We start from the raw sequence: 24,885 nt of genomic DNA, 5'->3' as shown, positions 1-24,885 counted from the left end.
GCCTTTTATTGGATGGCGTTTTGACGCGATCAAGGATGCGCCTTTTTTTTGGGCGTTCTTACGTGATCAAGAATGTGCCTTTTATTGGATGGCGTTCTTACGTGATCAAGGAAGCGCCATGTTAAGACGTCACATGCAAAGGTAAAAAAACGTCTGATTGGATTACGTAGTCCCGCAATATTTGTTTGTGCACGTTAAACACGTTTGTGACTGCAGCCAATTTTAAAAACCTTGCGAATATGTATTATTTGCATCATGTTACATTGTTGACCCGTAGCTGATAAAGACCACCACATTCTCTTTTGCTGGATGTCTGGTTGAATAAACGAACGAAAGCAAAATGTTTTCATGCATATGATATTTCGAGGCAAGTGCAAATCTCTATAGTCCATGTTGTTTAATATGTTTGTCAACAATATGTTCCTTTTTCAGAAAAATGAATGTTGTGTTTAATGTTAAAGATATCTAATTAATAAATATGCGCTATTGTGTTAGAATAAAGTAATCAATATGCATTTAGCTTTATCATATGCTAAATATATGATGCTGACTTCTTCTAAATGTAATTTTGTTGTATATTTTATTAAAGGTTCATTAGACACTCACATTATAAATGAAATCTTTTAATTTGGTCTCTAGTTAGATAGTCCATTGTTTAACAAATACATGTTTCATTTTGCTTCTGTTCAAATAAAATGTAATTAATTATCAGACTCCTCACCAAGCCTCTAAGTTTCATGTGAGTACCATCTCCAGCTTTCTCCTGTTTTGTGTATGATGGTGTATTGTCTTGTTTTACGGTTGTAATGGGGGTTCATCTATATTTTCAATAGAGCTAACCCGATTTTCTTTGAAAGTGTTTGAAGCTTTGTAATATTGATATCAGTATATGTTAATCTTGTTGTTTCTAGTAGTGTCTATTACATACAGTTCTGTTAAAAATATAGTATACTGTCGCTTTAATGCAAATGTTGATTTTTGTATCATGTATGAGTTCCACATTGTTTAATCTTCAAATATATTATTGTTAGCATATTTTCACCCCCCACTCCTAAAAGGACTTTAAACCATATTCATTGTTCAAACAAATGTCTTCATAAAAATAAATTAACACAATAATGTCTCTTTAAGAAAATAGACTTTATTTAACACATCAATATAAATCTGATTTCAATATTTGTTGTTTGAACAAGTACATGTAGATATACCAACAAGCTTCAAATATATGTTAGCATATGTAATTTTGTTAAAGGGACAGTTTAGAAAACAAATAATGTTTTGCATTATTCTAAAAGTCAATTTTGTAATATCAAATGTTTCTCACCAATTAATCATTTGTCTGTGTTTATTTAAATTTGCTAGCTAAACCTATTAGGTTTGTGTGCTCATTTCTTCGAGCTTGAAGAGTGCATGTAATCATTATGCAATTTGACCACTAGAGGGCATTTGGATAGCATTTGTATATGTAAAACCTTGTGCTCATACAGCATATTATTTACCATGTATTGATCATTGATATCTAAAATGTTGTTATGTCAGAACAACAAATAAGTGGTCATTTTTCATAGTCATAGATACAAGGGTAAGCACATAAGTCACACGTATTTCTCCATGTTTTGTTGTTTCCAACTTGATAATGCGTAATACAGTGTTTTCTTTGTAATCAATAATTTTCTGACTGTCCCTTTAAGCTGTGTTATTGGCATTCAAACAGTAATATGCCATCATGGATAATTGTAATGGTAATTTTGTTTGCGATTCGGGAAACAGTTTGGACATCACATCACAGAAACCAATCAATATCATGAACAAGGATAGGTATGTGATGATGTGGTTTTCACACACTTATAACCCACACTCTGCAAACAATCTGCCTCCATGGACCCGGTCCCATAGATTATATACAGAGTGTGGTCCACAAGTGTATGAAAACCACATCATCACATACCTATCCATTACACATTAAATAAAAAAAACATTAAAGATGAAAATAAATACTTACTTCCTCTTCCTTCCCCTCTTCCCACAGGGCTGAGGCTCTGGGAGGGGCAACTGCCGACTCCGAAGAGTTCTCCTTGGAGATGTTGTGGGAAGAGTGGAAGGAAGAGTACTGGGACAACCAAGGTGAGGAGGAGAAGATGGCTGAGGAGGAGAAGATGGCTGAGGAGGAGAAGATGGCTGAGGAGGAAAAGATGGCTGAGGAGGAGAAGATGGCTGAAGAGGAGAAGATGGCTGAAGAGGAGGAGATGGCTGAAGAGGAGGAGATGGCTGAAGAGGAGTAGATGGGCCGGCAGGAGGAGATGGGCCAGCAGCAGGAGGCCCAGCAGCAAGAGGCCCAGCAGCAGGAGGCCCAGCAGCAGGAGGCCCAGCAGCAGGAGGCGGACCAGGAGGCAGACTAGCATGCGCCTCCCGGAAAAAAATTGAACATCTCTTGGTGTAGATTAATGATTCTGTTTTGGCCTTGTTCGATTCTATTAAGTATGTTTATTATTTGGTTTTGGCCTTCAATTATTTGATTCTGTCCATCAATAATTCGAGTTCGGCCTTCGATATTTTGTATCCGGGAGTTACGCATCTGGTCTATGTAGTCCAGTAGAACCCGCACCTCTGCTATTTCCTCTTGTTGTGCTTGGCGGGGTACCCGTGCACGGCGGGGTGCCCGTGCACGGCGGGGTGTGGGTCCTTGAGGGGCCTCTGGTTCCGCAGACTCCTCATCTGCTTCCGGGGCCTCTTCATCTGGTTCCGTGCCCTCTTCGTCACGGGGGGCCTCTTCCCTCCGAAGTGGAAATTCCTCCCCACCACTCTCATCCCGGGGAGATGGATGAGGCTGTATTTCTTGTGCTGCCTCCTCCCCAGACTCTGTATATTAGAAAGAAAAAAAAATGTATATATTAGCATATTTGCAAATCAAGCTTTAAATGACTTAGCTTACGATACAATTACAAATGCAGAATCATTAATCCAGTTTGAAATCTAACAATCAATACGATTTCCGCATTTTCTAAACCATGTTTGTGATATCTCTGGTCAATCTGAATGTTTTAGCGTTTGTTTTCAGTCTGTTTAAATGCACACCTAACCTATAGCCTAGATACTGATGTAACCGCAAAGTAATTGTGAATGCGTGTAAAGAACGTTATAGCATTAATCTGATCCTTAAAGGGACATGAAACCCAATGTTTTATCTTTCATGATTTAGAAGCATACATTTATAATCAACTTTCTAATGTACTTTTCTTATCTAATTAGCTTCATTCTCTGGATATTCTTTGATGAAAAGCATATCTAAATATGCTTATAAGATGCTGATTGTTAGCTGAATATAGCTGCCTCCTGTGATTGTTTCACCGTGTGCATGGCTATTTCTTCATTAAAATATATCTCAAGAATGATTCAAATTAGGTAATATAAGTACATTTGAATGTTTTGTCAAATTGTATTTGCTACCTCAATCATGAAAGTAAAGGTTTGCGTATAGTGTCCCTTGAAATACATTCGTATGTGAATTTATTGTTCAATGAGCTTACCGTCAGATGAGAATGGCAGGTTCACGGTATCAATTCCTCCGATACCGACTACATCCACCTCGGAGATGCTGGGCCGCAACATTTCCTCCCATCGGCAGTACTCTATTTCCAGGGCAGGTCCGCCACTGGTTCCTGCGGAATGTCGGGCCTCCAAGCTTAACTTTTTCTTGAGATCCATCTTACAGTTCCGGTAGCGATGTTTTATCGAATCCAGATCTCTGTTCCGGCCACCCACTGCATTGACTGCATTTCTTATCTCATTCCAGAGCCTCCTCTTGTCAGTCGGGGTAGTCTTCTGGTGCTGCAGCCTCCTATACCTGGCCATATAGGCCTCTACGAGGGCCTCCTTCTCCTCCATCGAAAACCTCGCCTCCCTAGTCGCCTTGGCCTTCCCCTGTGACGATGTCCTCTGTTTCCCAGACTGTGAAGCCCTACTCTGTCCGCCACTGGGCCCAGCCACTTGTTCATCTTGAACCAAGTGGCTGGGTCCACCCACTGCTTCCACCCCCGCTTCCTGCCCCCCTTCCTGCCCTGTTCCTCTCACACTCCCTCTCCTCCCCTCTCTACCTCTCCCCTGCCTGGCCTCCATCTGTTCCCTAAACTAAACCCCAAATAATCAAACAAAAAGTGAGTGTGATGAAATGAAAGGGGGTCAAAATAAAGAACTAAAAAGACAAAAAAAAGTGCTGAAAGTGTGAGAGGGATGTAAAAAAAACAAATAGGGTAAGGAGTATTTAAATAAACCAAAAGAAGAAGAAGACTAAAAGGAGGATATGTAAACTAAATGTAACTAGGGGATGGGTATGGGATGGGTATGGGGTATGGGATAAGAGTAAATGGGATGAAAGGGAATGGGACTACAGGGAATGGGGTATGGAGTGTAGTATGAGGGGGTAGGGGGTATGGAGTGTATGTAGTGTTATTGATAAGTGTATGTATGTATTGAATGTGTTTGCGTGTAAATGTGTTAAGTGTACAGAAAAATCACTCGCTCGCTAACTCACACTACTACTAATTCTCACTAACACACTACTACTAATTCTCACTAACAAACACTCCCACTAACTCTCACTAACTACCACTAACTCACGCTCCCACTAACAACTCTCACTAACAACTCCCACTACCACTAACTCACTCACGCTCCCACTAACAGACTCTCTCCCACTCCCACTAACTCCCACTAACTCACTCACGATAACACTAACAACTGACTCTCTCACGCTAACACTAACTCACTCACAATAATGCACCAACTCTCTAATCTTAAACCTCCAATCTCCAAAGACCCACCAGCAACACAGTCAAAGAAGCCCTGCTTGTGTGGTGCTTATATACCCTGTTTAAGTGTTTAATGATGTACCAATTTCCGTTGTAAATTGTGTTCAGGTGTGCTTTATTAGCAATTAATATTAGTGCAATGTGTATTAGTTGTGTGAATTTGCGCATGCTCATTTGGAGTTAGTATTTGTGGAATGTGTAGAATGCGATGATGTCATAGTGGTCGTTTTCTCTAACATTGTCCAATAGTATTCTTTATAAATGTGAATTTGCGATGGTGTGTTATTAGTGAAGTGTTGTATATGTATGTTTGTCCTAATATATAGTGATATTGAATGCGATTATTTTTCTAGTGTATGTATATATTTTTTATTCCTTGTTGTTATTTTGCGAATTTCCACATCTTAAAGTATATGCGTATTCCCCGTATTAAATTTTTTTTCAAATCCCCCCGCTTGTGAATGTGTAATGCTTGTGTGCTTTGTTGATTGATTATTGTTGTGCATGATGTGTTATGCGTCATATGACCGAGCTGTGCGTATTTCTCGCGAGATCGAGTGTTAGGTGAAAAAAGCAATTTTTTTGCTTTTCCATTGATCTCTATGGGAGACTGTCTAACGCGGGCAGGATTCCGCGTGTGACATACACGCGTTAGGAGCATCGTTAGATGGTCTTTTTTGTACTCGAAATACCGGAGTCAAACAATGCCGTGCGTTAGACATAAAACACGCGTGGCGTTAGCAACCCATCTACCGCCAAACTCCAAATCTAGCCGTCTGAATTACAGTATATCTTAGAAGTAGATGCCTCTAATTATGCTTTGGGGGCTATCCTCTCCCAGAGGCTTACACCTAAGGACCCTTTACACCCTGTTGCATTCTACTCACGAGTACTTAACTCTGCTGAAACTAACTATCCGATTGGTGATAAAGAACTATTAGCAATCAAGTCCTCTTTGGAACAATGGAGACACATTCTGGAGGGAACCGCTCTTCCAGTCTTGATCTACACAGATCACAAAAATCTAGAATATCTGAAATCAAATAGGACTCTTAGTGCACGTCAAGTTCGATGGAATCTATTCCTGGCTAGATTCAACTACCTTATCACCTACCGTCCTGCAAGTAAGAACAAGAAGGCTGACGCCCTCTCAAGACACTTGGTGGACCAAGTAACACAACCAAATCTTTCACACTTGATACCTCTGGACAGGTTCTTAGCTTTAACAGTTGAACAAAATAAACAATTCATAACTGCACAACTGGCTGACACAAAAAAAAACGCTACATGTCTTAACCTTACATACTGATGGTTTATACTATCATAATCAACAAATCTATGTACCCAGCACCCTCAGGACAAACGGTCCTTAGGACTTTACATGACTCCCCATTGGCAGGACATATGGGCATAAAGAAGACTCAGGATTTGGTCTCAAGATTCTTTTGGTGGCCTACTTTCCTCTCCGATACCGCCGATTATGTGAAGACTTGTAAGATTTGCGAAACAACTAAAACGGGCAGGACTCCCCCATTCGGACAATTAATTCCTTTACCAACTCCTGATCGTCCTTGGAAGGACATAGCTATCGACTACATAGTCGACCTCCCTATCTCAGAAAAGAACAATACTATTTTGGTGGTCGTGGACTTATTTAGTAAAATGGCACATTTCGTGCCCTACCATAAGCTTCCAACTTCATCTGAAACCGTTTCATTGATGTTCCATCATGTGTTCAAGCTACATGGACTCCCGAATACCATCACCTCCGATAGGGGAAGCCAATTCACTAGCCGCTTCTGGAAACAACTCTGTCTCACACTGGGTATTTCCAGATGTCTCAGTACCTCATATCATCCCCAGACCAATGGCCAGACTGAAAGGACCAATCAGTGCATTGAGCAATACTTAAGATGTTTCATCTCTGCTAAACAAGAGAATTGGACCCAGCTTCTACCCTACGCAGAATTTGCATTCAACAATTCCATTCACTCCTCTACTAACTCTACACTGTTTTACATTAATTATGGCTTTCATCCCACTTTTGAATGGGATTCTGGGGTAAGCAATACTTGTCCTGTCGTGAATGAACTCATCAACTCCATTAGCGATTCATTCTCATTGACTGCTCAAAATATCCGTTTAGCTAAGGATCGATATAAATTTCACTTTGACAAGAAGAGAATTCCCTCTCCTAACTACTCAGTAGGTGATTACGTTTGGCTATCGACACGTAATCTATATTTACCAATACCATCCAGAAAACTTACATCTAGCTTCATTGGACCCTTCCCCATCGTGAAAGTTGTAAATGCGAATGCCGTTACCCTCGCTTTGCTTACAAATATGAAATCCCATCCTACATTTCATGTGTCTCTCCTCAAGCCTTATAGGCAACTTCGTCAGCATGATCCTTCTATCCCTCTGCTTCCACATCTTCCGGATACCTCCTTGGAGTATGAGGTACAAGACGTGTTGGACTCCAGACGCCACCGAGGGCAACTCCAGTATCTGGTTCATTGGAAGGGCTATCCTGATTCTGAGGACTCATGGGAACCGGCTTCCAACCTCTCTGCCCCGCGATTGGTCGCCAGGTTTCATAAACGTTATCCTGATCGACCTGGAATTGATCCCCGGAGTTGATCCTTGGGGGGGGATCCTGTCATGATTACTTAATAGTTCTACTTCTTTGCCCTATCCTTTACACAGGCATGTCCTTGCACACTCTAAATAGCTCCTCCCTTCTAGGGAGTTTAAATTTCCACAGCATTTCCTACCAAATTGCTTGGTTATTGAATCCATCTATCTAACTCAATCTTACCTACCTCTAACTTCTGAAGCCAGACGGATAGTGAGACACTGCAGCTCTCAGGACCGGAACCAGCAAGCGGTGACGTCACATGCCATTGCACACGCTGCCTGTAACGGACCCTGCAGGAGAACAACTACTAACCTGAATACCGGTATCTTACTACTCTGGAAGCTTTCAAAACATTTGCGCACTCCACATTAATTCAATATCAGTAAGTTCCGATCTTTTGTTCATGCTGTTACCTTCCGCTCACTGTGCCCTCACAGTATAAACAGACAGGTTGCCTTGCTACTCATTTAATTTACTCCTTGTATGCCAGATTAACTTGTTACTTGTCAGTTTACCAACCTAATATTGCCCTAAACTATTTTATAGACCTGTGCCTGATTATTTCCAATATTAGATTATGTAGCACATAACTTACTAATACTGGCTGCTAGTAATTTCTTACTTGCAATTGCTGTAATTCAAATCTCCTGGAACCAAATTGTCAATACTGAGTAGAGCTAACCGCTCTGTGGTCTCAGCCATTGACATACTGATCCTCAAATTAAATGTGCTCAGTATCCCTGGATTATGTGTTGTTGCTGCCTCCATACTCCCAAGCAGAATCACAGATACACTCAAAACATTCCTATCTGCAGTTGTGGTCCTAAAATTCCTTCTCTCCTTCACAGGGTAGAGATTATTTCCAACAGGCTGACATTTCCATACCGCAGATCCCCCTACGCCATTTGCTTATCCTATCTTTTCAATGGGATCTTTCTAACGCCGGTATTTAGAGTCGTGGCTGAAGTGAGCGTTAGAAATCTAACGACAAAACTCCAGCCGCAGAAAAAAGTCAGTAGTTAAGAGCTTTCTGAGCTAATGCCGGTTTATAAAGCTCTTAACTACTGTGCTCTAAAGTACACTAACACCCATAAACTACCTATGTACCCCTAAACTGAGGCCCCCTCACATCGCCGCCACTCTATTAAATTTTTTTAACCCCTAATCTGCCGCCCCCAACGTCGCTGCCACCTACCTACACTTATTAACCCCTAATCTGCCGACCGGACCGCACCGCTACTATAATAAATGTATTAACCCCTAATCCACCTCACTCCCGCCTCAATAACCCTATAATAAATAGTATTAACCCCTAATCTGCCCTCCCTAACATCGCCGACACCTAACTTCAAGCATTAACCCCTAATCTGCCGACCGGAGCTCACCGCTACTCTAATAAATTTTTTAACCCCTAAAGCTAATTCTAACCCTAACCCTAACACCCCCCTAAGTTAAATATAATTTTTATCTAACAAAATAAATTAACTCTTATTAAATAAATTATTTAAAGCTAAATACTTACCTGTAAAATAAACCCTAATATAGCTACAATATAAATTATAATTATATTGTAGCTATTTTAGGATTAATATTTATTTTACAGGCAACTTTGTATTTATTTTAACCAGGTACAATACCTATTAAATAGTTAATAACTATTTAATAGCTACCTAGTTAAAATAATTACAACATTACCTTTAAATAAATCCTAACCTAAGTTACAATTAAACCTAATACTACACTATCAATAAATAAATTAAATAAACTACCTACAATTATCTACAATTAAACCTAACACTACACTATCAATAAATTAATTAAATACAATACCTACAAATAAATACAATTAAATAAACTAACTAAAGTACAAAAAATAAAAAAGAACTAAGTTACAAAAAATAAAAAAATATTTACAAACATTAGAAAAATATTACAACAATTTTAAACTAATTACACCTACTCTAAGCCCCCTAATAAAATAACAAAGCCCCCCAAAATAAAAAAAATGCCCTACCCTATTCTAAAATTAAAATAGAAAAGCTCTTTTACCTTACCAGCCCTGAAAAGGGCCCTTTGCGGGGCATGCCCCAAAGAATTCAGCTCTTTTGCCTGTAAAAAAAAACCATGGAATCAGCCAATCAGAATCAAGTTCAATCCGATTGTTTTAATATTTTTCTAATGTTTGTAAATATTTTTTTATTTTTTGTAACTTAGTTCTTTTTTATTTTTTGTACTTTAGTTAGTTTATTTCATTGTATTTATTTGTAGGTATTGTATTTAATTAATTTATTGATAGTGTAGTGTTAGGTTTAATTGTAGATAATTGTAGGTAGTTTATTAAATTTATTTATTGATAGTGTAGTGTTAGGTTTAATTGTAACTTAGGTTAGGATTTATTTTACAGGTAATTTTGTAATTATTTTAACTAGGTAACTATTAAATAGTTCTTAACTATTTAATAGCTATTGTACCTGGTTAAAATAATTACAAAGTTGCCTGTAAAATAAATATTAATCCTAAAATAGCTACAATATAATTATAATTTATATTGTAGCTATATTAGGTTTTATTTTACAGGTAAGTATTTAGCTTTAAATAGGAATAATTTATTTAATAAGAGTTAATTTATTTTGTTAGATTTAAATTATATTTAACTTAGGGGGGTGTTGGTGTTAGGGTTAGACTTAGCTTTAGGGGTTAATAACTTTATTATAGTAGCAGTGAGGTCCGGTCGGCAGATTAGGGGTTAATAATTGTAGGTAGGTGGAGGCGACGTTGTGGCGGCAGATTAGGGGTTAATAAATATAATATAGGGGTCGGTGGTGTTAGGGGCAGCAGATTAGGGGTACATAGGGATAACGTGGTTGCGGCGGTATACGGAGCGGCAGATTAGGGGTTAATAATAATATGCAGGGGTCAGCGATAGCGGGGGCGGCAGATTAGGGGTTAATAAGTGTAAGGTTAGGGGTGTTTAGACTCGGGGTACATGTTAGGGTGTTAGGTGCAGACTTAGGAAGTGTTTCCCCATAGCAAACAATGGGGCTGCGTTATGAGCTGAACGCTGCTTTTTTGCAGGTGTTAGGTTTTTTTTCAGCTCAAACTGCCCCAATGTTTTCTATGGGGGAATCGTGCACGAGCACGTTTTTGAAGCTGGCTGCGTCCGTAAGCACCGCTGGTATTTAGAGTTGCAGTGGCGGTAAATATGCTATACGCTCCTTTTTTGGAGCCTAACGCAGCCCTTCTGTGAACTCTACATACCAGCGGTATTTAAAAGGTGCGGGGGAAAAAAAGCACGCGTAGCTAACGCACCCCTTTGGCCGCAGAACTCTAAATCTAGCCGCATGTTTCTGATATCTATCTTGTCAATCTGAATGTTTTTGAGTTTGTTTTCAGTCTGTTTAAATGCACACATAACCTGTAGCCTAGATACTAATGTAATTGCAAGGTAATTGTGAATGCGTTTACATAATAATGTGTTAAAAGGCATAATAGCATTAATCATATTCTTAAATACATTCTTTAGTTTTGATGTTAAGAAATTATTAAATGAGCTTACCATCAGATGAGAGTGGCAGGTTCCCGGTATCGACTCCTCCGATACCGACTATGGCCACCTCAGAGATGCTGGGACACAACATTTTCTCCCATCGGGTATACTCCACGGTCATTGGAGGTCCGCCACCGGTCCCTGTTGCGTATTGGTACTCCGATATATTTTTTTTAGCTCCATTTTGCAGTCCCGGTAGCAATGTTTAATCAATTTGACATCCCTGTTATGGGCCCCCACTGCAATAACTGCATCCCTGATCTCCAGCCAGAGCTTCCTCTTCTCCCTAGGGGTGGCCTTCTGAGCCTGCAGCCTCCTAGACCTGTCCATATATGCCTCTATGAGACCTCCTTCTCCTCCATGGTATACCTCACCTCCCTAGTCAGCTTGGCCTTCCCCTGTGATGGTGTCCTCTGTTTCCCGCACTGTGAAGCTCTACTCTGTCTGCCACTGGGCCCAGCCACTTGTTCATCTTGAACCAAGTGGCTGGGTCCACCCACCGCTTCCTCCCCGGCTTCCTGCCCCCCTTCTTGTCCTGTTCCTCTTCCTCTCCCTCCCCCTCTCCCCCTCCCTCTCCCCCTCTCCTGACTAAGCTCCTGCCTGCCCTTCTCTTTCATCTCTTCCCTAAACTGAGCCCTAACTACTCCAACAAAAAGTGAATGTGCCCAAATGAAAGGGGGTCAAAATAAATAACAAAAAAGCCACACACAAAAAGTGCTCAAAGTGTGAAAGGGATATAAATAAAAGAGGGTAAGGAGTATTTAACAAACAAATATGTATAAGAAGACTAAAATGAGGATATGTAAACTAAATGTAACTATGGGATGGGTATGGGCTTAAATGGAATGGGGTATAGGCTGAAAGGGAATGGGGTATGGGATTACAGGGAATGGGGTATGGGATGAAAAGGAATGGGATTACAGGGAATGGGGTAGCTAGCTCACAACACCACTAACTCACACTACCACTAACTCACACTACCAATAACTCACACTACCACTAACTCACACTACCACTAACACACTCTACCACTAACTCACTCTACCACTAACTCACTCTACCACTAACTCACGCTACCACTAACTAACTCGCACAATAACACTAACTCACTCTCTCACACTAACACTAACTCTCACAATAAGGCCCTAAATCTCTCTCTAATCTCCAAAAACCCACCAGCAACACAGTCAAAGAAGCCATGCTTGTGTCGTGCTTATATACCCTGTGTAAATGTTTAATGATGTACCGGTTTGCCTTGTAAATTGTGTTCAGGTGTACTTTGTTAGTGATTAGTATGTGTGCAATGTTTATTAGTTGTGTGAATTTGCGCATGCTCATTTTGAGTTAGTATTTGTGGAATGTGTAGAATGCAATGATGTCATAGTGATCGTTTTCCATAACATTGTCCAAAAGTATTATGTGTAAATGTAAATGTTGATTTGTGATGGTGTTGTATTTGTGAAGTGTTGTAAATGTTTGTTTGTACTAATATTCCGTAATGTTGAATGTGAGTGTTTTGTTTGTGTATGAGTGTGCAATTCTTTTTTCATGTTGTTTTGTTCCGTGTTTCCGGATCGTAAGGTATATCTGTATTTCTCGTTTAGTGTAATGTTTGATTTTTCTCGCTTGTGAATGTGTAATGCGTGTGTGCTATGTTTTGTGATTGTTGTAATTACATTTGCTATGTGTTTTTGTTGTACATTATGTGGTATACCTAATATGACAGAGCAGTGCGTATTTCTCGTGACATCGAGTGTTAGCAGAAAAATGCTTGCTTCTTTGATTTCTCATTGATCTCTATGGGAGACTGTTTAACGCGGGCGTGATTACGCGTATAAAATAAACGCGGTAGGAGTCGCATTAGGAGCTTGTTTTTAAACTCGTAAAAACAGTGCGCGTAAGAAATAAAAGACGCGTAGCTAACGCACCGCTTCTAACGCAAAACTCGTAATCTAGGTGATAGTGAGTTGTTTTTTTGCAGTAACACAAAACAGGAACTAAGAATTCATGCCTAAATTATAATGTGTGTGAAAAATAACAAAATAAATGACTGCCCACAAGTTTGACAAAGACTGGTGGTATAATGAGAGCATGGAAAGTGTTAAAATATCTGCATTTGAAATACCCTAGGGTGTCTACTTTTCAAAAATATATGGTTTGATGGTGGGTAAATTACAATGGCCGGCTTCAGAAATGATCCAAATAGGAGATGGGTGCATGATGACAGATGTGAAAATTCCAAGTTGAAAAACTGGAATGTGCCCCCCTAAAAATAAAGCATTTTAGCCCCCAGAGAACACAACACACCTATGCATGGGTGGCATCACTGTACTCAAAAGATGTTGCTGAACACATATTGGGGTGTTATTTGGCAGTAACCCTTAACATTCTCAGTAAATGTATTCTTAAATTGCTATTTTGTAAAAAAAAACATAATTTTTTTTCTCTTTCAAACTTTGGCATGGATTGGTGGTAAAATGATTGCATGAAAAGAGTCAAAATTCCCAAAGTTTAATACCTTAGGTTGTCTTCTTTTAAAAAAATATATGAATGTGAAGGGTTATTCAGGAATTCTTGACAGATATCAGTGTTCTAATGTAACTATCGCTAATTTTGAAAAAAAAAATGGTTTTGAAGTGCTACTTGTACTTATTGCCCTGTAACTTGCAAAAAAAAGCAAAGAACATGTAAACATTGGGTATATCTAAACTCAGGACAAAATTTTGAAACTATTTAGCTTGGGTGTTTTTTGGTGGTTGTAGATGTGTAACAGATTTTGGGGGTCAAAGTTAGAAAAAGTGTGTTTTTTTCCATTTTTTCCTCATATTTTATAAAAAAATGTATAGCACATTATAAGATATTATGAAAATATTGGTATCTTTAGAAATTCCATTCAATGGCAAGAAAAACGGTGTGGGTACAGTAAATGAGTAAGAAGAAAAGTACAGCTAAACACGAACACCGCAGAAATGTAAAAATAGCCTTGGTCCCAAACAGTCAGAAAATGGAAAAGTGCTATGGTCATTAAGGGGTTAAGCAATTATTATAATAGACATAAAGAAAAAAGACGTAAAGAAAGAAGTGTTTCATTTTCATTTAAATGAAAGGAAAGATGACAAATTATATAATTAAAGCATATTGCTAATGTCTTAATACATATAATTTAATATATATATATATATATATATATATACACACACACTATATATATACTGTATATATATATATATATATATATATATATATATACACTTTGTTAAATTGATATAAAAGTGCTGTAATAAACTAAACAGTGGATTATAATTAGTAGAAATCATTGCAATATGTATTATTCATCATTTTAAAAGTATTTTACCTTTTATTTATTTGTTTAATTTCATGTATGCAGTGTCCATTACTTCCTGTCACAGACCTACAAGGAAGCTGGGGATCTCTACAAAGAGGGTTATCTAGCTCAATGTCATAAATATTCTAGAGTAACTTGAGCTGTCTTAGTATTCTTATAATGTTTGAGACACAGTAAGTTTATTTGCTCATGCTCATAAGAAGCAGAATACAACTTAAGTTTAAAGATCTCAGCTCTCTCACCTCCCTGAGAGGTGAGCTGTGGCTACAATGAGATATTCTAAGTGCTCATTTTGCAAGAAAATAAGTAGGTTGTTTGCTGTTTTTTTTTAACACAATCTGTTATACTTCTAAAAAAACATTATTACAAATGTTTAGGGCCAGATTAAGGGTAGCACTAAATTATTGTCCGCCCGCAAACAACTGGTAATTTATACCACAAGCTCTGAACATTTTCTAAAAGTGCCCCAAATGCCCTCAAAATAGAAGGCATTATAGTTTTTTATTAAAAAAGTAGTATTTTGTTAAATAAAAAACTACTGCACTTGCTAGTTGTTGGGGTCTAAAGTTTGTGGGAGTGGGGTGTACACAGAATATATATATATATATATGCTGCCATTGCTGCCCTATTTACCCGCAAATGGCTGGTTATTGCATATTCAAGCTCAGTAAATTAACTAGAGATCCGTTCTCTGGTTAATTTTTTAAAGGTGCCCCAAATACCCTCAAAACAAAAAACTACTGCAGTAGGCAGTTGTTGGGGTCTAAACTTTGTGGGAGTGGGGTGTTAAAAAAAAACAGTGCCTTTACTTTGCGGTCTATGGAAACTGTCGCCTAGATTTAGAGTTTTGTCGGTAAAGACCCGGGGTGCTAACGCTCCTTTTTTTTCCAGCGCACCCTTAAGAAAACGCTTGTATTACGAGTTGTCTGAATGGCTGCGTTAGCCTCAGAAAAGGGAGCGTTGAGCATAATTTAGCTACACTTCAACCCTCAATACCAGCGCTGCTTACGGTAGCGGTAAGCTGGAAAAACGTGTTTGTGCACGATATAGGAAAACAATGGGGCTGAGCTGGCTGAAAAAAAACACCTGGAAAAAAGCACAGTTCAGCTCCTAACGCAGCCGCATTGTTTCCTATGGGGAAACACTCTCTAAGTCTACACCTAACACCCTAACATGAACCCCGAGTCTAAACACCCCTAACCTTACACTTATTAACCCCTAATCTGCCGCCCCCGCTATCGCTGACACCTGCATTTTATTATTAACCCCTAATCTGCCGCTCCGGACACCGCCGCAACCTACATTATAGCTAGGAACCCCTAATCTGCTGCCCCTAACATCACCAACACCTATATTATATTTATTACCCCCTAATCTGCCCCCCCCAACATTGCCGCCACCTACCTACACTTATTAACCCCTAATCTGCCGACCGGACCTCGCCGTCACTATAATAAATATATTAACCCATAAACCGCCGCACTCCCGCCTCGCAAACACTACAATAAATTGTATTAACCCCTAATCTGCCCTCCCTAACATCGCCGCCACCTACCTACAATTATTAACCCCTAATCTCCCGCCCCCAATATCGCCGCTACTATAATAAAGTCAGATTGAAGTTCAATCCGATTGGCTGATCCAATCAGCCAATCAGATTGACCTCGCATTCTATTGGCTGATCGGAACAGCCAATAGAATGCGAGGTCAATCTGATTGGCTGATTGAATCAGCCAATCAGCATTTTCCTACCATAATTCCAATTGGCTGATAGAATCCTAACAGCCAATCGAAATTCGATGGACGCCATCTTGGATGATGTCATTTAAAGGAACCGCCTTTCGCTGTTCAGTCGTCGGCCAGGATGGATGTTCCGCGTCGGAAGGTCTTCAGGATGCTGCCGCTCTGCTCCGGATGGATGAAGATAGAAGATGCCGCTTGGATGAAGACTTCAATTGGATGAAAGACTTTTTCTGCCCCGCTTGGATGAAGACTTCTACCGGATGGAGGACCTCTTCTTGCCCTGCTTGGATGAAGACTTCTACCAGATGGAGGACCTCTTCTTGCTCCGCTTGGATGAAGAATTTGGCTTGGCTGGGTGAAGACGACTCAAGGTAGGGAGATCTTCAGGGGGTTAGTGTTAGGTTTATTTAAGGGGGGTTTGGGTGGGTTAGAGTAGGGGTATGTGGGTGGTGGGATTTAATGTTGGGTTGTTTTTTTTTTTTTTACAGGTAAAAGAGCTGATTACTTTGGGGCAATGCCCCGCAAAAAGCCCTTTTAAGGGCTGGTAAAAGAGCTGATTACTTTGTAATTTAGAATATGGTAGAACATTTTATTATTTTGGGGGGCTTTTTTATTTTATTAGGGGGCTTAGATTAGGTGTAATTAGTTTAAACTTCTTGTATTTTTTTTTTATTTTCTGTAATTTAGTGTTTTTTTGTATTATAGATTAGTTTATTGAATTGTATTTTAGTTTAGCTAATTGTATGTAATTTATTTAATTAATTTATTGATAGTGTAGTGTTAGGTATATTTGTAACTTAGGTTAGGATTTATTTTACAGGTAATTTTGTAATTATTTTAACTAGGTAGCTATTAAATAGTTCATAACTATTTAATAGCTATTGTACCTAGTTAAAATAAATACAAAGTTGCCTGTAAAATAAATATAAATCCTAAAATAGCTACAATGTAACTATTAGTTATATTGTAGCTATATTAGGGTTTATTTTATAGGTAAGTATTTAGTTTTAATAATTTATTTAATGATAGTAAATTTAGCTTGTTTAATTTAAATTATATTTAAGTTAGGGGGGTGTTAGGGTTAGGGTTAGACTTAGGTTTAGGGGTTAATAACTTTATTATAGTAGCGGCGACGTTGGGGGCGGGAGATTAGGGGTTAATAATTGTAGGTAGGTGGCGGCGATGTTAGGGAGGGCAGATTAGGGGTTAATACAATTTATTATAGTGTTTGCGAGGCGGGAGTGCGAAGTTTTTAAGGGTTAATACATTTATTATAGTGGCGGCGATGTCCGGTCGGCAGATTAGGGGTTAATAAGTGTAGGTAGGTGGCGGCGACATTGCGGGGGGTGGCAGATTAGGGGGTAATAAATATAATATAGGTGTCGCCGATGTTAGGGGCAGCAGATTAGGGGTTCATAGGGATAATGTAGGTGGCAGCGGTGTCTGGAGCGGCAGATTAGGGGTTAAAAAAAATATTATAGGGTTTGCGATGTGGGGGGGCCTCGGTTTAGGGGTTCATAGTTAGTTTATGGGTGTTAGTGTACTTTATAGCACAGTAGTTAAGAGCTTTATGTTCCCATGTTAGCCCATAAAACTCTTAACTACAGACTTTTTTTTGCGGTTGGAGCCTTGTTGGTAGAGGATCTACCGCTCACTTGTTCGAAGACTCGTAATACCAGCGTTAGGCAAATCCCATAGAAAAGATAGGATACGCAATTGACGTAAGGGGATCTGCGGTAGCCTGGAGTCGTGGAAAGAAAGTGAGCGGTAGACCCTTTCCTGCCTGACTCTAAATACCAGCGGGCATTAAAAAGCAGCATTAGGACCCCTTAACATTGCTTTTTAACCCTAACGCAGAACTCTAAATCTAGGCATGTGTGTTCACAGTAAATATATATGTATATGACTATATATACATATATATTGATGTGTTAATATGTGTATATATACTTTATATAGTCATATACATATATATTTAAAAATATGCTGCCATCATGGTCCTTCTTACCCCTTCGCTCCGCAATGTTCTGATGCCGTCTCTGAACAAGGCTCTTATTGGAGCCTATAGAAGCACGATCTGGTGAGCGCAATGCTACTTAGCAATGCGAACATGAGCTTGTATTCGCATTGCTGTATTACACAATGGAGCGCAAATATCCCTTTCATGAAAATGATATGTAGAAATCCACTAGAAGGGCGCTATTACATATGCGGCATCGCCTGCAAAAGCCACCGACAGTTTTTTTTGCGAATCAAGCTATGACATATACAGCGTTGCAAACAAGTTATGTGCAGTGCTGCTCACTTAATTTTTCAAAGCAATATTCCTCCTCTGCAATTGTGGCAAACCAATCACAAACAACACAACCTTTCACAGCTGTAGCTTCCGCTGTAGTTTCATCTGCAGATGGTGGAGCTCGTCGAAGGGAAGCAGATGGTGGAGCTCTCACAGATGATTCATATTTAAACTGTGGACAAGTGGGTGACCACTCAGCCTCATCCATAGGCACATCCTGTGACATTGTATGTGGGTAATATCCAGGACTGACTTGGGACTGTGATTGTGTTGCAGGGGTAAATACATGGACCCTTTTTATCAGTCTTGGCTCCCCCTCAAAACCAAAGGGAGGATATTCCTCTGGCCATGAATGTTGCCAGTGTTCATATGGCAATGTTGGGGGCATCACTCCCGGGTCCTCAATTGAAGCCATCCAAACATGCTCATGCCTGGGAGCCTACTGTTCCTGCAGTTGCCTGAAGACAGATGGTGGTTGTGGTGGTGGCATGGCTGTTTGTATCCTTGTCACAGGAGGTTCTGTGGAGGAGTTAAAGGATGGGAGGGATTAGTACAGTCAGATATATGTCCATGTGGGCATACAATGTACATTGATACATGCTAGTGTAATGCTCGTGGGATACTCATCTATCAGACCAAACTTGGCCAGTAGTCTTATTATCCTGGTGTCGAGCCGGAATGATAGGGAATATCCCAGAGCAGAGACAGTCAGTGAGATGAGGAAGGCGGCACTCACCACAGGCAGGACAGTCCCCAGCAGCAACAGCAGAGCAATCCAAGGATGAACCACTAGAATGGTCAGTCAACCAGGCAGGGTCTGGCAACAGCAAAGCAGTCCAAGGGCACACCACTAGAATGGTCAGGCAGGCAGGGTTTGGCAACAGTAAAGCAGTCCAACAGTTTAAGGGTTAAGGCAGGTAGAGTAGTCAGGCAGGCAGGTTCAGTATCAGTATATAGGCAAAATAGAAAGAACGATCTGTCACACCCAGGAGCACACAAAGTAACACCTATACTTGGGCAGTGACAGATTGTTAGCAGCACATTTAAATAGGCACAGGATTTGCGGTTCTGAGTTGGGACCAGCATTAGGAGCATGCGGCGATGACGTCAGCGTCACACGCATCCGGAGCCGACACTGCCCCTGGTAACGAGCAGGGAAGGAGACGCCGTGCCCCTAGCAATGACTAGAGCGGCACGGCGTGACAGCTAGGCCCTATACTGATTCACATGTCAAACTCTATAACATGCATGTGCACATTGTGAGTTGGTCTATAAGGGATTTGAATATGAGCAGGATACAGGGATGTGTTCCATACAATAGTTATGTACACATGTCAATGATGAAATAATGTGCTCTTTAAGTGACACTATGGTCACACAATTTACTTTAGCTTTATCTAGGCACAGAACCTGCTTTATTGAGCTAAATGTATTGGGATGGCTATTGTGTCCATTTAAGGACATCTCTACATGTGGCTTGTGGCCTGTGTTACTCTGAGACATGTTAGTATTGCACTATTCAACATCACATCATGAATTGCATTGTGTTATGTAGCAGTAATGTCAAGTATAATTGTAGATGTTTTTGTTAGTACTCCAAATAACATGCTCCTCATCATGTACATGAATGTATGATATTAAAGGATGTTGTATTGCAATTACATATTATACAGGTGTGTGGGATGTTACTCACCAGCATGATGTGCTGTGGTTGCCACCCCTAAGTCACAAGCCCCTGGAAGTCCACAGACTGCTGTGTTACTCCTGCAAGGTGTTGTACTCCATTGGCATGGATGGCCTACCATCTCTTCCCTTCTGGTGGATTACTTCCTGCCACATCTTCTCCTTTTCCTGCCTCTTGCAGTCCTTCTAAATCTTTTCAAGGCCATCTACAGTCCTCCTCTGCAGGGCCACACTGTTAACATCCTCTACCTCCAGCCATGCAGTTTTTCTCTTCCTGAAAAAGCCACTTGGCTTCCTCCCTGAGATGCCCCTGGCAGTGTGTGTTCCTCCCTATCCTTTGCCTCCTTCCCCCTTCTGCCCCCATGTGTACCCTCTGTCCCTCTCCTTGATGTGCCTGGTCTCTGGAGCTCTCAAAAATATCTTCTCCCATCATGTCTTCTGGCTCTCCCTCTCCCCATCTGCTTTCTCCCTGTTGGGGCGCCCACTGCTCCTCCTGTCCTCTCCTATCCTCCTCTCCCTGACACTCCTCTACCCTCCTCCCCTCTCCCCTCCTCATTCCTGCCTCTCCCTGCCATTTTTACACTAATCTCTCTACACACACTCCGACTCACTCCCAGTCCAGTCACACACAATCACAACCAAACACTCAGCCTATCACACTGAAAATAAAATATGAGGTGTTAGAAAATAAAAGTGTGGTGTATTTGTATATGTATGTATGCAATGTGTGCAATATGTCAGAATAAGTTTAAGTGTACAAATTATAATAAATCCTCCAATGCGACCTAATTATTTTGCTTGCTTCTCTCTCTACTCTCATTAAATCCTCCACTCCTGGGCCGTGTGTTGTAACTCAACAAATAATCCAAATACACACAGGAAAATGATGGTTGCACATGGGTTTATATAGGGACTTTGAATGGCGTAATTATGTGTCACTTTTTTTTCAGTTTTTCGATTTTACGTGGTATACTCTCATTTACATAAAGCTATTCTTTATTAACAATTTACACGGATATAATACTGACGTAAATTACTTGTGACGTCAGAAATGTGCATTTGTGCACATTTCTGAACATCGCCAGATTGTCCTACTTACGCCAGTCTAGCATCTGATGGCGCAGTATATGTGATTCCCCGATGTGCGAGGTGAATTTACGGGTGACGCGGGTTTTAGCAGTTATGCTGAAGCCTGCACCGCATATGTAATCGCACCCGTAATCTGGCCCACAATGTTTGCTTATTGTTGGTTTTTAATTGTTTTACACAAAACTTAAATGAATAAATTATTTTTCAGGTAACATGATTTTGTTTTATTTTACTAGAAATTGTATTTACATTTATATTTTAGAAATATTTGCTGATTTTTTAAAACTAAAACTCAAGATATTACAAAATAAAATTGTTATCCATAAAAATATTAAGAATTTGTAGATTATCAAGATTTTTCTACTGTGTGATTCTCCTTACAATACGTGGAAAAACACAGATAGCAGACTGAAACCATAGGATATTCTATAAAAAGAGTATGCAGCTGTGCTGTGTGGAAAGATGAGACAAACTAATTGATTTTATTATACTTTGCATAAAAAATGATTGCCTATTTCCTCTATGCAAATTTCTCATTAGGAGACTGCAGCTGCCCTATTTCTAAAACAAAATCTTCATAATTACGATCTTATTTCAAACCCTCATACATACAGTATGCTGTATCATATATAATCTGACTCTATCTAGCACACAATAATATTCAAAAGCAAAAATGGGAGAGTACATTGCATTTGGTGCCTAAGAGTTTAAACCCAGGACCACATCAAGGTCTCTCTCCGGTGACCCTAACCAGCAGCCACACAATGGCCTTTGTAATCTAACTAAGCACATGCAAAACACAGAAATGGAAGGCACTCTCACACTGGACTGGGTACATATCCTGTGTTCACTGTTAAACCCACAGCCCAGCTGTACAGTTTCCAGTAACTCAGACAGCCTGGGTGACAAGTCCATAGAGAAAATTACAAAACAAATTTATAAACACAACACACAGAAAACCTGGCATTCTCTAGCAAGCACAGAGTAATATTTAACCAGCAGCAACACAATGCATGCTTTCAAACCAACAAACTGAGTACCAACCAAATATTAAAAGTAAAGATGGGAAAGTTGGCTTCTAGTTAGGTTCCCAGTAGGGGAGAGACCTTGATGTGGTCCTGGGCTTCAGCCGTTTGGTGTCAAATACAACTATATAGAAAAAGGTTGAATGTTTCTGCGCTAAAGGTTAAAAAAACTTTTTAACTAAAGCTAAATCAAGATGGGCGGATCTCTTGATTGAGGCTACGTCGATAATTGAAAATCAAATTTATTTATTGCACCAGAAAATATATATATAAAATTTATTTTATACCAAGAAAATTCCATTAAAAGCATTCAATTGAAAGACATTCAAAATATGAAAAATTTATATTGGTTAGTATATCAGTGAGTTAGTATACACACGGCTAGATTTAGAGTTTGGCATTAGCCATCAAAAGCAGCGTTAAGGGGTCCTAACGCTGCTTTTTACTGCCCGCTGGTATTTAGAGTCAGGCAGGAAAGGGTCTAACGCTCACTTCCTCACTGCGACTCCAGGCTACCGCAGATCCCCTTACGCCAATTGCGTATTCTATCTTTTCTATGGGATCTGCCTAACGCTGGTATTTGGAGTCTTGGAAGAAGTGAGCAGTAGACCCTCTACCGACAAGACTCCTACCGCCAAATAAATTCAGTAGTTAAGAGCTTTATGGGCTAACGTGTGAATATAAAGCTCTTAACTACTGTGCTATAAAGTACACTAACACCCATAAACTACCTATGTACCCCTAAACCGAGGCCCCCCAAATCGCCGCCACTATAATAAAAAAATTTAACCCCTAATCTGCGGACCAGACACTGCCGCCACCTACATTATACCTATAAACCCCTAATCTGCTGCCCCTAACATTGCCGAACCCTATATTATATTTATTAACCCCTAATCTGCCCCCCCAACTTTGCCGCTACCTAACTACACTTATTAACCCCTAATCTGCCGACCAGACCTCGCAGCCATTATAATAAATGTATTAACCCGCTAAACCACCACACTCCCGCCTCACAAACATAGTAATACATTTTATTAACCCCTAATCTGCCCTCCCTAACATTGCCGCCACCTACCTACAATTATTAAGCCCTAATTTCACGCCTGCAACGTCGCTGCTACTATAATAAAGTTATTAACCCCTAAACCTAACTCTAACCTTAACCCTAACACCCCCTAACATAAATATAATTTAAATTTAATGAAATAATATTCCTAAAATTAAATAAATGTATCCTATTTAAAACTAAATATTTACCTATAAACTCTAATATAGCTACAATATAATTAATAATTACAATGTAGCTATTTTGGATTTATATTTATTTTACAGGCAACTTTGTATTTATTTTAACTAGGTACAATAGCTATTAAATAGTTCTATCAGCCAATCGGAATTAAGGTAGAAAAAATCTGATTGGCTGATGCAATCAGCCAATCAGATTGAAGTTCAATCCGATTGGCTGATCCAATCAGCCAATCTTATTGAACTCGCATTCTATTGGCTGATCGGAACAGCCAATAGAATGCAAGCTCAATACGATTGGCTGATTGCATCAGCCAATCAGATTTTTTCTACCTTAATTCCGATTGGCTGATAGAATCCTATCAGCCAATCGGAATTGAAGGGACACCATCTTGGATGACGTCCCTTAAAGGAACCTTCATTCGTCGGGAAGTCGTCGGTTGAAGAGGATGGCTCCGCGTCGGCTCCATTGAAGATGGCTCCGCTTCGGATGGATGAAGATTGAAGACGCCACCTGGATGAAGACTTCTACCGGATGGAGGACCTCTTCTTGCCCCTCTTGGATGAAGACTTCTACCGGATGAAGGACCTCCTCTGCACACCTTGGATGAAGAATTCGGCTCGGCTGGGTGAAGACGACTCAAGGTAGGATGATCTTCAGGGGGTTAGCGATAGGTTTTTTAATGGGGGTTTGGGTGGGTTAGAGTAGGGGTATGTGGTTTGGTGGGTTGTAATGTTGGGGGGGTATTGTATTTTTATTTTCAGGTAAAAGAGCTGATTACTTTGGGGCAATGCCCCGCAAAAAGCCCTTTTAAGGGCTGGTAAAAGAGCTGATTACTTTGGTAGTTTAGAATAGGTTAGGGCATTTTTTTATTTTGGGGGGCTTTTTTATTGTATTAGAGGGCTTAGATTAGGTGTAATTAGTTTAAACTTCTTGTAATTCTTTTTAATTTTTTGTAATTTAGTGTTTGTTTGTTTTTTGTATTATAGAATAGTTTATTTTATTGTATTTTAATTTAGCTAATTGTAGGTAATTTATTTAATTAATCTAATAATAGTGTAGTGTTAGGTGTATTTGTAACTTAGGTTAGGATTTATTTTACAGGTAATTTTGTACTTATTTTATGTTTAAATTGTTTTTATTGGTAAAAGAAGCATATGCAAACATATAACAACACACCCAAACATCAGGTGCATAGAAATAATGATTAGACGTATCATTGGCTGTGCAATCTAAACAATAAGAAAACTAACAAAGTAAATGCTTAATACGTACGTATGTCACCCCACTCCCCTATGCCATGCTTATTACTAATACAAACAAACCAATTTATAGGGGAGTATAGGCCTTCCTTTGCTTTTGAGTATTATAAAGAAAGAAGAAGAAGGGAAAGAGAGGGTCAGAGGTAAGAGGTAGTGACAGTGTCTGATGTTATCTATTAACCATGAACACTATAAA

Source organism: Bombina bombina, chromosome 3 (assembly GCF_027579735.1).
Source record: "Bombina bombina isolate aBomBom1 chromosome 3, aBomBom1.pri, whole genome shotgun sequence".
Classification (NCBI taxonomy): Eukaryota; Metazoa; Chordata; class Amphibia; order Anura; family Bombinatoridae; genus Bombina; species Bombina bombina.
Note: the sequence above shows the minus strand (reverse complement) of the source record.